Source organism: Pongo pygmaeus, chromosome 11 (genome assembly GCF_028885625.2).
Source record: "Pongo pygmaeus isolate AG05252 chromosome 11, NHGRI_mPonPyg2-v2.0_pri, whole genome shotgun sequence".
In the NCBI taxonomy this organism is placed as follows: domain Eukaryota; kingdom Metazoa; phylum Chordata; class Mammalia; order Primates; family Hominidae; genus Pongo; species Pongo pygmaeus.
The window spans coordinates 96,184,029-96,197,273 of NC_072384.2; the positions used below are offsets into that span (position 1 = coordinate 96,184,029).

General features: G+C 41.0%; 1 protein-coding gene across 2 annotated transcripts in view; it reads right to left on the reverse strand.

The window, feature by feature from the left end:
* The window catches only part of STK17B (serine/threonine kinase 17b), a 48,817-nt gene extending 38,696 nt beyond the window's left edge, over positions 1 to 10,121 (reverse strand). The window contains exons 1-3 of one of the 2 annotated variants that reach the window (XM_054477886.2): positions 10,006 to 10,121; positions 8,253 to 8,416; positions 3,822 to 4,082 (exon numbers count right to left, since the gene is read on the reverse strand). The gene's annotated coding sequence lies outside the window, so the exon portion shown is untranslated. Of the gene's footprint in view, positions 1 to 3,821; positions 4,083 to 8,252; positions 8,846 to 10,005 lie in introns of those variants that run through there. The other variant, XM_054477885.2, reaches the window with a different exon arrangement.
* Positions 10,122 to 13,245: the final 3,124 nt, after the last annotated feature.

Here is a 13,245-nt window from a genome sequence, read left to right on the forward strand (position 1 = left end):
ATACACACATACTCATACATATATGGGATTAGTTATGTAATCTAGGATTGCTTTCAGAGGACATTTACGATAATTGCAGAAAACCCTTCCTTGGGAAAGCATACTGGGAGTGGAGTCGTCCTCTTGCTTTCAGAAGACTTAATGTTCAGTTAGCATATAAAGGACAGGTTTTCTTATTCTATCCCAGTAAGCCAAGCAAATTCCTATGAAGCTAGCTGTTTCCCTTTCCCACTGCATTTTCCCCAAGATAAAGGTATAGAATGCATCACAGCCCTTTTATGAAGTCTGTTTGTTGTTACTTACGTTAACTCCTCCTCCCAGTTTAATAATGTCTTGCCCCTAAACCTTGTCAAGTGGAGAATATTGCTTCCATCTATCTAATTTCTTGTTGCTAACAATTGGGCTGACTAGAGAAGCCTAAAGTTAGGATGAAAATAAAATGCCACACACTGGAATTAACTTTTCTGGGGTATAAGAATCCGTAAGCAATGAGACTGTTCCCATCTTTTCTTTCATGAACATAGGTGTTGCATTCCAGAGGTCTCAGCACCAGTACCAAAACTAGTAACCTCTTGGGGGTCACAGGATTACATCATTATGGTGGGTTTTGGGGTTGTGTGTTTAACTTTGGACCTCCTTAATTTCAACATTTCATCAATTGCCAGCTTTTAGCAATCTTCTCACACTCACCCCATCCTCCCCGTCACTAATCCAGTCCCAGATCACTTCACACCTAGACACAGACTTTTCTCTCTCTGGCACCACTGTAAGCCAATCCTCTTGGTCACAATACCTCTGCTGTAACCAGCCAGCCTCCTAGGGATATTGTCATGTCTTGCATTTTCCTGCTTCTGCCTTAGCTCCAGCTTATCACCATCCTCCTCATCCATACCTGTTCATCAGTTTCTCACTTTAAGAAGGTTACCCTCTTCAGGAATCAGAACTCTGCTGATTCCTACTTTCTATTCCCAGCCTGATCACCTCTGCCTTATGTTCTTTGGTGCAGGGCTGATAGTTTACGTTTCTTTTATGACCCTAAATAGATTGTTAACCCTTGTGCCTGATGTCAGATTTGTTAACTAGGACTTATCACACTATCCCAAGGACATTCAACTGCACTTACTTGGTCTCAGGCACTGTGGTTCAAGTAACAAGGAATTCCTGGTGCTGAGGAGGAGGCAGTACATCTGTGGCCTTGCAGGAAAATTCAGAAGTCAACACATTCCTCTATCCACCTCATTTACCTAAACTCATTCATAACCATGTCAAAGATACATGTTCTTGCTCTCATTCCCTTGAGTAGGAAATCTCCAGGTGACCTGCTGGTCATTCTGTGGTCATTGCTTCTGACCACACAGTTCATTAAGTTGACCATCCTTGAATGACACATTCCGACCAGGGATGGTGGTGGTTATGGGCTCAGTTGTGTTCTTTTCCAGTTCATACATTGAAATTCTGACCCTCAGGAACTCAGAGTATGACCGTATGTGGAGATAGGGCCTTTAAAGAGGTAATTAAGGTAAAATGAGATAATATGAGTGGCCCCTGATCCAAGATCACCAGTGTCCTGATAAGAAGAAATTAGGACACATACAACACTGACTAAGGGACAACCCTGTGAGGACAAAACAAGAAAGTGGCCATTTGCAAAGCAAGCAGAGAGGTTTCAGAAGAAACAACACCTGCTGATATCTTGATCAACAGCCTCTAGCCTCCAGAACTGTCTGTTGTTTAAGCTGTTCGCTCTGTGGTATTTCTTATGGCAGCCCAATCAAACAAATAACAGTGGTCCTCCTCGATCACTCCAGGTTAGTAATCACACACTGACTGGGAGTGATGATCCTTCCCAGTCACTGCTTACCACACGTGGCCAGGGAAGGTGATCCTCTCTGGTAATGGCACGACACTCACCATATTGTATCCAGGGAAGGGACCTTCCCCAATCACATCAAGTCAGTCACTGCATACTGACCACATAATGATCAAGGAAAGTGATTCTCACCGATTCCATGTTTACTCCCTATAGATACAGAAAAGGAGGGTTTTGCACAGAGCAGAAGGCCTCAAACTCAGAACTCTTGCCACTGACACACCCTCCTTCTGAAGAATTCATGTGGAAAAGGCAAAACAAGCTCTACTACCTGTCTAGAACTGAATATACCAGAAACCTGTGGCTAGGCTAAAGGCAGCCAGACGCAGGCAAGGCCAACAGCCTCTGAAGGGGCGTGGCTCAACCCCCCACCCAACAGGGGTGCTCACTGAATGGAGACAGGCTCCTCCAAACAGATCCCCTCTCTGGAGGCAGGAATAGTGAGTGTACTCAGATGGAGATGTCGCAGTGCATTTACTCATGGTGCCTACAGCACACTGCAATTTTGAAAGCACTGAGAACCAGAGAGACTCTAAGAGACCTCACATCCCCTGACTCTCTTGAAACACTATTAGCAAAGGTAATTGGGGCAAGTTTTGTGTGATGAGAGTAATAACTCAGACTGGTACAAGTGTCTTCCTTTAAGGGTGACACAGCTTTCCTCTCCAAAACATCCATGATCAACTAGGGCCAATATGCCAATCCAACCACTCACTGCAGTTTATAGAGTATAACCTGTCCTGTAAAAGCTGTCCAAAAGAAATGCCACGCACATTGGCGAATGTTCTACTAGTCATATTTTAAAAAGTAAACACAGGTAAAATTAATTTTAACAATTTATTTTATTTAACCCAATATTTCTAAAACATTGTCATTTCAACATGTAATCAACATAAAAATTATTGAGACATTTTACTTCCTTTTTTAATATTGTCTTAAATCTAGTATTTTATATTTACAGCATGTCCCAATTCAGATGCCAAATTTTCATCGGAAACACTTGATCTGTATTTAGATTTCACAAAATTCACTGTTGCAAAAAGCAGATTCACATTCCTAAGTTGTTTTGAACATACTAAAGTTTTTCACGCCAGGCGCGGTGGCTCATATCTGTAATCCCAGCACTTTGGGAGGCCAAGGCGGGCAGATGATTTGAGGTCAGGAGTTCAAGACCAGCCTGGCCAACATGGTGAAACCCCGTCTCTACTAAAAATACAAAAATTAGCCAGGCATGGTGGCAGGTTCCTGTGATCCCAGCAACTTGGTAGGTTGAGGCAGGAGAATCACTTGAACCCAGGAGGCAGAGGTTGCAGTCAGCTGAGATTGCGCACCACTGCACTCCAGCTTGGGCGACAAAGCAAGACTCTGTCTCAAAAACAAAGTTTTTCAATAACTAAATACAGTATCAATTTCTTAATACAAATTTAATGACAATGAAACAAAATAGAAAATTTTGTCATGTTAGCCACATCTCAAGTGTTTCATGGCCACGTGTGGCTACTAAGTTAGGCAGTGTAGAAACGTGCCTTCTAATTGTGTCTAAATTTCCAGTGCTAGAGACAATCAGAGCAGTCTGGAGCTAGAAAAATTCTTGCAGTTCAGTAACCCAACTCCCTTGTTTTAGAAGGGAAGAAACCTACAATGAGAGAAGTTGAGGGACTTGCAAAAGATCACACACCTAAATTAGGTGGTACATATCTTAACAATAATTTAGGTCTCCTGACTCTTAATCCTAAGATATTATTTAAGCTCTTCACATCAGACATACTTCAGGATAAAGTAATTTTTAAATTTATCTGAATCATCACTCCAATGATACAGGCAAGAGAAAGCAAACCTGTATCCCAACTGCATTCTCATAACCTGATAAAAGCACACCCTACAATATTTAAGGCACCCTCCTTGCACTCTGTCTTAGGGTCCATGTGGTTTCATCTGTCAGCTCTCTTACCTCAATGCATCACTGCTTCCTCTCCTTGGAGCCACCTGGCTGAACATCACTGCCGCCCGCCCACAGAGCATCCGGCCACATTTTTCTGTCTGCAGTTTTCCTCTCCCAGGTGTCTACCACACGTTGTTTAAGGTTGTGCTTCAGAGAATCCTTTATATTTGCAAACCAAAATATTCAGGAGAAACTACAGCAAAGTTGTAGAAGAGCTGCTATGCTCCAGCCACAAACACACCAGGCTCTAAAGTTCTACCTCGTGAGAAGCTGTGAGAGAGAAAGAGAAGATATATGTGTGGTTAAGTGTGTGACATCAGGCAGCCCTGCCTTCAAGTCCCAGTTCTGCCCATTCCTTGTTGTGTGACTTTGGGCAATCCTCAGTTTTCTCATCTGTAAAATGGGGATAATAATAATAGCTACCTCCATGAGATTGAAATGGGATAACACATACTAAGAACAGTGCCTAACATGAGTAAACCTTTGGTTCTGTTCCTACAAGCTATTATTATTTACCAGTGCTTTGCCAGCTCCCCATGTGCACTACTGCGCCCTGTGACTAGCAAGATGCTCAAGACATTGTGGGTTCTATGTAAATATTTGTCAAATGGCTTTATAAGATACTTTTGATTTTCCTCACATCTTATGGTTGATGCTAGTAGGGATCATTGGGGGGAAAATGTCATTGGAAAGGAAAGGGGAGAGGGAGGTGACTGCTTTTCCTTTCAGTATCTATCTGGTGGAGACACCCAAGTTCAGAATGAAGCTCTAAGGTCAACAAATGGTGGAGTCCAGGGGGCCGTGTGAGAGAAAGAAATTAGTCACTAGTGTTTAAAGGAAGTAGATATCAAGTGGCGCAAAGAAATAAATACAGGGTATAAATATAGGGTGCCGTCTATTTGATTTGAGTAGATAACGCCTACTAGCTCTCCCTAATAAATCTCTTCCTTTTTCACTTTGCTAAGAAACTTCCTCTGCCAACTGCATATACCATGAATGACAACCTGCTATCACATTCTCCAGGGTACATGGCAGGTACCCTTCCAGAAACCCTTCACTGAGTGAGTCTTCTTACAGCAGGCAGTAGCAGATATAGATAAGGCAGAGCCAACTTTTAATCCCCAGCAACTCCCTCATTAGGAGCGATCTTTGTGTCAACTGGTGTAAGGTGATAGCATGAACATTGAGAAGGCCAATCTACTCTGAAAGTTGAGCCATTTTGTGGCATAAAAGCATTAGTAATGTGGGAAATGGTACTATTCCTGATTATCACAGCATTCCTGACATTGAGAATATTCAAAGATTCTTGAGTCTTTTTAGTAGCTGGCCTTTCCTTTAGATTTATAGAGCAGCATTTCATGGCTTCACTTTTACTGAAGAAGCAGTAAGTTCAGAGCTGTTCAGAAACCTTTAAAAGGTCACAGATTATGAGAGAATGGTTCTGTAATTTACCAGCTGTGAGATCTTGACCAGGTTAGAAAATCTCTGTGCCTCTATTTTTCATCTGTAAAATGGAGATAATATACTTGCCTCATAGTGTACATGGCAACAACAGTTCATAAATAATGAACCTGGCACTGTTCTAAATGTGTTGCTTATGTTAATTCATCTAATGGTCACATCCTCCTATGAGTTACAGTGCTATATTTTCCTCCTTTAAAGATAAGAAAACTGGCCAGGCACGGTGACTCACACCTGTAATCCCAGCACTTTGGGAGGCCAAGGCAGGTAGATCATGAGGTCAGGAGATTGAGACCATTCTGGCTAACATGGTGAAACCCCGTCTCTACTAAAAATACAAAAAAAAAAAAAAAAAAAAGCCGGGTGTGGTGGCGGCGCCTGTAGTCCCAGCTACTCGGGAGGCTGAGCCAGGAGAATGGCATGAACTGGGGAGGCAGAGCTTGCAGTGAGCCAAGATCACACCACTGCACTCCAGCCTGGGCAACAGAGTGAGACTCCATCTCAAAAAAAAAAAAACCCAAAAAACAGAAAACTAAGGGACATGGAAGTTACATACTTGCTCGCAGTCATTCAAGTCCATCCTCTACTACACAGACTTTTTTTTTTTTAAGACAGGTTCTCACTCTGTCAGCCAGGCTGGAGTGCAGTGGCGCGATCTCAGCTCACTGCAACCCCTGCCCCGCCAGGCTCAAGTGATTCTCGTGCCTCAGCCTCCTGAGTAGCTGGGACTACAGGTGTGCACTCCACACCCAGTTTTTTTTTTTGTTTTTTTTTTTTTTTTTAGTAGTGACAGGGTTTCGCCATTTGCCCAGGCTGGTCTCAAACTCCTGAGCTCAGGCAACCCACCTTCCCCCAGCCTCCCAAAGTGTCAGGATTACAGGTGTGAGCCACCACACTCAGCCTACACAGACTTTTACTGTGTGGATATTTAATAACTAGCTACTAACAAAAGAGCACACCTTCTTGGGTGTTTTATTCATCTAGTTCCTGGAGTCCTTGTTCTTTTCAGCCTTTTGTTTCTTCTCATATCTACCATTCCAAAATTGCTTTATTGTTAAAATAACTTTTCAAGTATATAAAAAATGCAAAGGGAGAGGGCTCAGAGTTAGAGACATTTGGTCGAAACTCCTGTTTATCTTAATATAGATACAGATGTTTACATATAGAAATATTTGTAGGTTACGTATATATACATGGGTTTACATACACATGTATAGCTCCTTGCTCTGTTAGCTGAGGGTGCCTAAAAAGTAATGACACCTCAGAAACAACAGCATACTTAGCACTCAGGTCTTAGTCTCTAATATCATTCTCCAAGAAAAGGAATCAAAGCTCCTTGGAGAAATGGCTGCTTCTGTGACTGAGGATGGAAATATACAGATGGGCCTGAAGTATTTTGTAGTCCAGAAAGAAGGAAGTGCAAGCAAACACCACCATGCAATTATGGGGGCATTCAAAGAGAAGGGAACCAGGAGCCAACTACAAGAGCTCACAATGGCCAAAGCTAGGACAATTTGAGCAACACAAGAAATAAAGCAGTAGTAAACTATAACCCAAAGTATAAAATAAATGTCTATGAATTCATACTGACATAAATAAATGGTTGAAAGAATAGACAAATCTTCCATACAGAAGAAATATGAGTAATTTATGCAGATACTCCACCCTCAAGTCGGTGGAGCATAACTCCCCACTCCTTAAGTGTGGGCTGCCCATAGTGACTTTCTTCCAAAGACTGAAATATAGGAAGAGATTGGGAGAAAGCAGCTTTCGGGTGGAGAAACCTGACGAAACCCACCTCAAGCCTGATGAGCAAGGTTAAGGTCAGTAGTCATAAGTCATAAGTCATGATGTTATGTACCCTTAATATAACATGATGAGTATGATACTTTGCCTGTGTAGTCTTCCTCCCAAAAACCCACAATCCCAGTGCAACCATCAGAAAATCATTAGGCAAATCCCAGTTGAGGAACATTCTATAAAATACCTGACCTATACTCCTCAAAACTGTCAAGGCCATCCAAAACAAGGGAAGTCTGAGAAATAATTACAGCCAAGAGAGACCTGAGGAGATGTGATGACTAAATGTAGTGTGGTATGCTGGGTGGGAACCTGGAATAGAAAAATGATGTTAGGCAAAAACTAAGGAAATCTTTATTTAATAATAACGTATTAATATTGGTTTATCAGTTGTGACAAATGCACCCTTGCTAATGTAAGATCCTATAATAAAAAGGGAAATTGGTTGGGTATGAATCTAAAACTGTTCTAAAATAAAAGGCTTTATTTAGAAAAATGAATGAGTCTTCCGTTGCTTTAAATATTCAAATTTAGAGAATGTAGAACTAATAAAATAATCAAAATATAGCCCTGCAATTATTTTTGCAGTCTATTAAAAACACCATTGTATTAGTAATTTGATGCAGGTTCAATCCAATATCAACCTCCAATCAAAATTTCCAAGTCAGATAAAAGTATATGTAATAGGAATCCAGAAAGAGATCCAGAAAGTTGTGTTTCAATATCATGTATATCATCTGATTTTAATCACAAAGTGAATCTTTCATCTAGCATGTTGCCCGCCTCTCCTTTAATTTCTAATATGGTAAGTATTGACCATACTAACTGTGTCCTATGGACCATACTTACTAGATTACCATATTTACCATATTTACCATTACTTATCTATGTAGATATAACCTGCATCAACCAAAACTCTTTGAGGTCCTGAGTGATATTTGAGTGTAGAAAGTTTGAGAACCAAACAGCTTGAGAACCACTATTCTCATCATAGTGACCCATTTGCTCTTTCAAGACTGGGACATTTGTTACTCTATGGCCACCCTGTATCTTAACCCCATCAGTGTTTAGAGAATTCCTCAACTTTTGAGTCCATGACAGTGAAGGTGACAAATATGATCCTTGCAGCTTGGGAGGAACAATTACCTTAGGTTCTATCAACCAATCACACATACGTACTTGAACCTTTGAATCTGGAGCTAGTAAGTCTGGGCCATGAAGAACGCTGAGACGGAAGGAGCAATCAGGCCCTGGAAGCAGCAGGTCTAGTGGCATCTCCAGTGTCCACGGCACAAGCTTCAGTGCAGAATCCTGAGTTTGGGCAATAGTGTCATCATCTTCCCCTGAACAATCCACAGACATGACTTTGGATGTTTTTCCTAGTTATCTTGTCCTGACTTTGGTTCTCCAGCCTGGATCTCCTTTCTAAGAACTACTCAATATCCTTTAAATACATTGTTTTTCAGCTTCAGATATCCAGAGATGTTTAGTTGCTTGCAATTAAGAACGCTGACTGGTCCTATGAAAAACTGATTTCTTAGTTAGCTTCTGTGGTTATATATTTTGACCACTTTTACATTAATCAGCCTTTCTGAAATTCCACAAATAAACCATGGTTAACCAAAATAAAAACAAAGCAAAATAAATGTACCCTTTGTTTTATCTGCCATAGAAAACAAACAACAGCCAGGCACGGTGGCTCATGCCTGTAATCCCAGCAATTTGGGAGGCTGAGGCAGGAGAATCACTTGAGGCCAGGAGTTTGAGACCAGCCTGGGCAACATGGCGAAACTCCGTCTCTACAAAAAATAAATAAATAAATAAATTAGGCAGGCATGGTGGCATGCGCCTGTATTCCTAGCTACTCGGGAGGCTGAAGAAGGGAGACTGCTTGAGCTCTGGAGTTCAAAGTTGCAGTGAGCTATAATTGTGCCATTGTACTCCAGCCTGGGCAACCCTGTTTAAAAAAAAAAAAAAGAAAAAAAAGAAAACAAACAACAATACAAATAAATTAAAACATCTAGCTTTTTGAAAGATGAAAAAAAAGTTGGCATTCTACTCTGGCTATACATTTTTACTTAGACTTTGGAATTGTGATCCAACTTTCAACAAGCAGAGTGTAAGATTTTCATTGTATTACTTCCCAGCTATGCAATTTCTATAAAATGGGCAAGAGGCTCTGAAGAGAATGCCTGGTGACGCCATGCCATGTGCTTAGTTCATTATAAATCATTTCAAGTACCTCCAGCCTCTCTGAGCCAATCAAAACAGAAATGTTCTAACACATTTGAGAGACTCTTGTTTTATAGAGTGCTTAAGAGAGACATGAAAAGCACACTGGATTTCAAATGTACCAAATTATCCAGAAAGGATTTTGGAACTGGTTCCTATTAGGTTACTTTTCATTATTATTTAATATGACATATAAAATGTAACGCTTTTCTGTTTGAGCTGCTAGTGCCTGGAATGGTTCTGCCTTCTACAATTTCGCAAGCAAATTTTAACGCATTTCTATTCTAGTCTAGTTACTACCTTATTGCTAGACATCAAAAGTGAAAAGTGTGCAGGTCAGTTGGGCCCTTCAGATCTTTCCATTTCATGCTAACTCGAATTATTAGGGACTTAAATTAATTTTGACTAGAAAAAGCATCTTCTTCTACAATTGAAATACTACCACAGATGAAGGATTCTTTGAAGCAGCGTCTTGAAATAATTTAGGGAAAACGTACAAGGAGAGCAACCCATTGCTATGTCCTCTCATCTCCAATTTCCACAGTTAACTTCTCAGCAGAAAGGCTTGTGTATAGTAGAAATCCACAGACAAGCATAAATTAGTACACCCTACCTTGAGAACAGGTTGAGAAATTTAAAAACCGGCACATGGAATGACCACTGTTAAGCTATTTCTTGCAAGCCTAAAGTACAGACGCACCTTTTAAAAATATGAGATGTTTGAGCACTTGACAGATGATTATCTTGGTCTACTTGAGAGAAGTTCCACAGGCATAAAGTCAGTTGTCTTTATTTCTTCCTGTCTCTTACCCAGGCCTTTTTTTTTTTTCTTCCTGCTAAGAACAGGAAATAGCAGAAATAAAGATTTGATCAGTCGCCATTAATTCAGTAAGCTTTGTTTAGTTTAACCTAAGCTAACAGTACGTTTATAATTTGCCCAAATAAATCACACAAATTATCAGAATAGGCTAGTTTTGTATATAATTATCTCTTAATCACCAGTCCTTGAGTTCTTCTTCTCATTAAGCCTGTCTCTGAGGAGGTTGTCCTTTCACAGTAAAAATAGGCAATACCTTTGAGACACTTTCTGTTACTCATTGACCTAGGAAAATCCCCTGCTAGTAGCTCAGTCCTGAGTAGGTCTGAAAGCTTCTGGGTCAATCACACATGCTGAATGTGGCACAGGATATATTAATATTAATAACACTTGATGTCTGTACAGCATTTTAGTCAGTATAGAGCTTTCACATGCAATGACTTATCTGAGCCTCAACAGTCTGGGGATTACTGTTAGCAAAGCTAGTGTTATCCCATTTTACAGACGAGAACAGAGGTCATCAGAGTGACTTGTCCATCAGAGGTCAGGGTTCAGTCTAGGGCTGAAGACTGTGGGCCCTTTTCAGTGACTTCTAACAGGGAAGACTCTCCAGAGAGCACACTTACCCCAGACGTGCTTTCTCTTTTCTCTCACCCCACCCCTTGCCTGAAGCATTATAGGAGCCCTGCGACAGACCAGCTGCGAACAATGCAGAAGAAAGGGAAACATAATTTTTCTGGAGGACCCAAAGTCCAGATGGCAAGCCAGACCGAGCCCCACGGCTGTCTTACCTGCAGGTGTGTGCAGCACCAGAAGCCCCAAAACAGTGTTCACATCTCCCCACCTGGCTGGGCCACACTCACTCCCTGCTGCGGCCCAGATTGCCTGAGGAGGTTTCAGGTGGGGATTTAGGAAAATCAAGAATGATTTACCACCTAAAGTAATAAGATTTAACACAGAACTAAGAATTGCAAACCAAGAGCTAAGGTTAGAGGAAGATATTTAAGAGAAAGAAATGTACTTGCTGTTTTTAAAAGTTGACATTTCTGTAGTAAGAATGAAGAACTAAGAGTATAAATAATTAATTGTTTTTACAGTGAAATGACACAGAGAAATGTTCTAAGTAAAGCAGGGCAATACATTTATATGCAAGATGCAATGTATTCGTCATTTTATTTAATTCTTGGAACACAACCTTGAATGGTTATTCTCACTTCTCAGATGAGGAAACCCAGGCTTACAGAGTTTGAGTGACTTACTTAAGGCCATATAGGGAGTGAGTGAAGACAAAATTTGAACTCAGGTTACAAATCCCATTTCCTTTCAGGATACTGCACTACAATCTAAGTACAGCTTACCTGTTCTCACTTTTATTTTCCATTATGTCCCATCTCTGTAACTCATTATTCAAATAAGTTTATATTATTATAGTGGGAACCTACTTATCTGATTATCTAACTTCTAAGGAAGAGGAAGTAGGCCAAAACTCTTCTGAGAAACATAATAGATGTTACAACGTTCACACGCGAGAAGATTCTCCTTGGCAGCCATTCTGTCTTTCAAGTATACTCTGTAATTATTTTGGATGTTTATGGAACTGCAATGATAGGATACTGCAGGAGCTTTCCCTCTGATCTTCCAATGACTGGCTGCTCTTCCAACTTCAGTTCTCATCTTAAATGTTACATCGTCTGAGAGGCTTTCTCCATCCCTTGCTGCTCCCTGTTCTTTATAGCACTTTTTATAACCATTGGTAATTATGGACTTATTTGTTTATTGCCCGTCTTCCCCATGACATTGTAAACTCCCCAAAGGCAAGAAACATGACTGCTTTATTCAGCAGTGTTTTCTAGCACTTATGGTACCTGGCACAAAGTATGGTAAGTGTTCATGGGATGGATGAAAGGATGGACAAATGGACCTGCAGAAATATGTGGTTTTGTCGTCTGACCTGGGGAAGACTGGATTACATTTTGAGCTAGGGTAGCTCAATCACCCTTTCCATATAAATAGCCTTGAGATTTGGTGGCCTCCCAAAGACAATCGACAGGAACTATGAAGCCAGTCCACTGGGACAGGAGGAGGAAGGAAAGTAACATCTACTGAGCCCTTACCAAGTACAAAGCAATGAACTATTAGAAGTAATGGTGGCTGGGCGTGGTGGCTCAGTGGTGGCTCACGCCTGTAATCCTAGCACTTTGGGAGGCCAAAGCAGGTGGATCATGAGGTCAGGAGTTCAAGACCTGCCTGGCCAAGATGGTGAAACTCCGTCTTTACTAAAAATACAAAAATTAGCCAGGTGTGGTGGCAGTTGCCTGTAATCCCAGCTACTTGGGAGGCTGAGGCAGGAGAATCACTTGAACCCCAGTGGCAGAGGTTACAGTGAGCCGAGATTGTGCCACTGCACTTCAGCCTGGGTGATAGAGTGAGACTCCATCTCAAAAAAAAAAGTAATGGCAAAACCCACAATTACTCTTGCACCAACCTAATAGCTGTATATGGACTTATTTAACATAAAAAGCACTGTAGGAGAAAGAAAAACCCCTATTTTACAAATGAAAAAAGTAAGACTTACACTGGTGAGGTTGCCTAAGGTCACCAAACAAAGTGGCAGAACCAGGATATGAAGTGCAGAACCAGGATATGAAGTTAATCTGTCACTTTTTTTTTTTTTTAAATAAAGCAAATTTGACCAGACACAGTGACTCACGCCTGTAATCTCAGAACTTTGGGAGGCCAAGGTGGGAGGTTCGCTTGAGCTCAGGAGTTCAAGACCAGATTGGGTAACATGGCAAAACCCCATCTCTACAAAAAATACAAAAATTAACTGGGCATGGAGGTGCACCTGTGGTCCCAGCTACTCAGGAGGCAGAGTTGAGAGGATCACTTGAGCCCAGGAGGTCAAGGCTACAGTGAGCCGTGATCACACCACTGCACTCCAGCATGGGTGACAGAGTGAGACCCTGTCTTAAAAAGAAGCAAATTTACTTTAAAATATGTTTGTCTTTTTTTATTGACCCATAACTTACATACAAGAAGTGCTTATATTTTAAGTGTACAGTTGATAACAAATATGTATACACCCTTGTACCACCACCCAAATCCAGAAATAGTACACGTCTA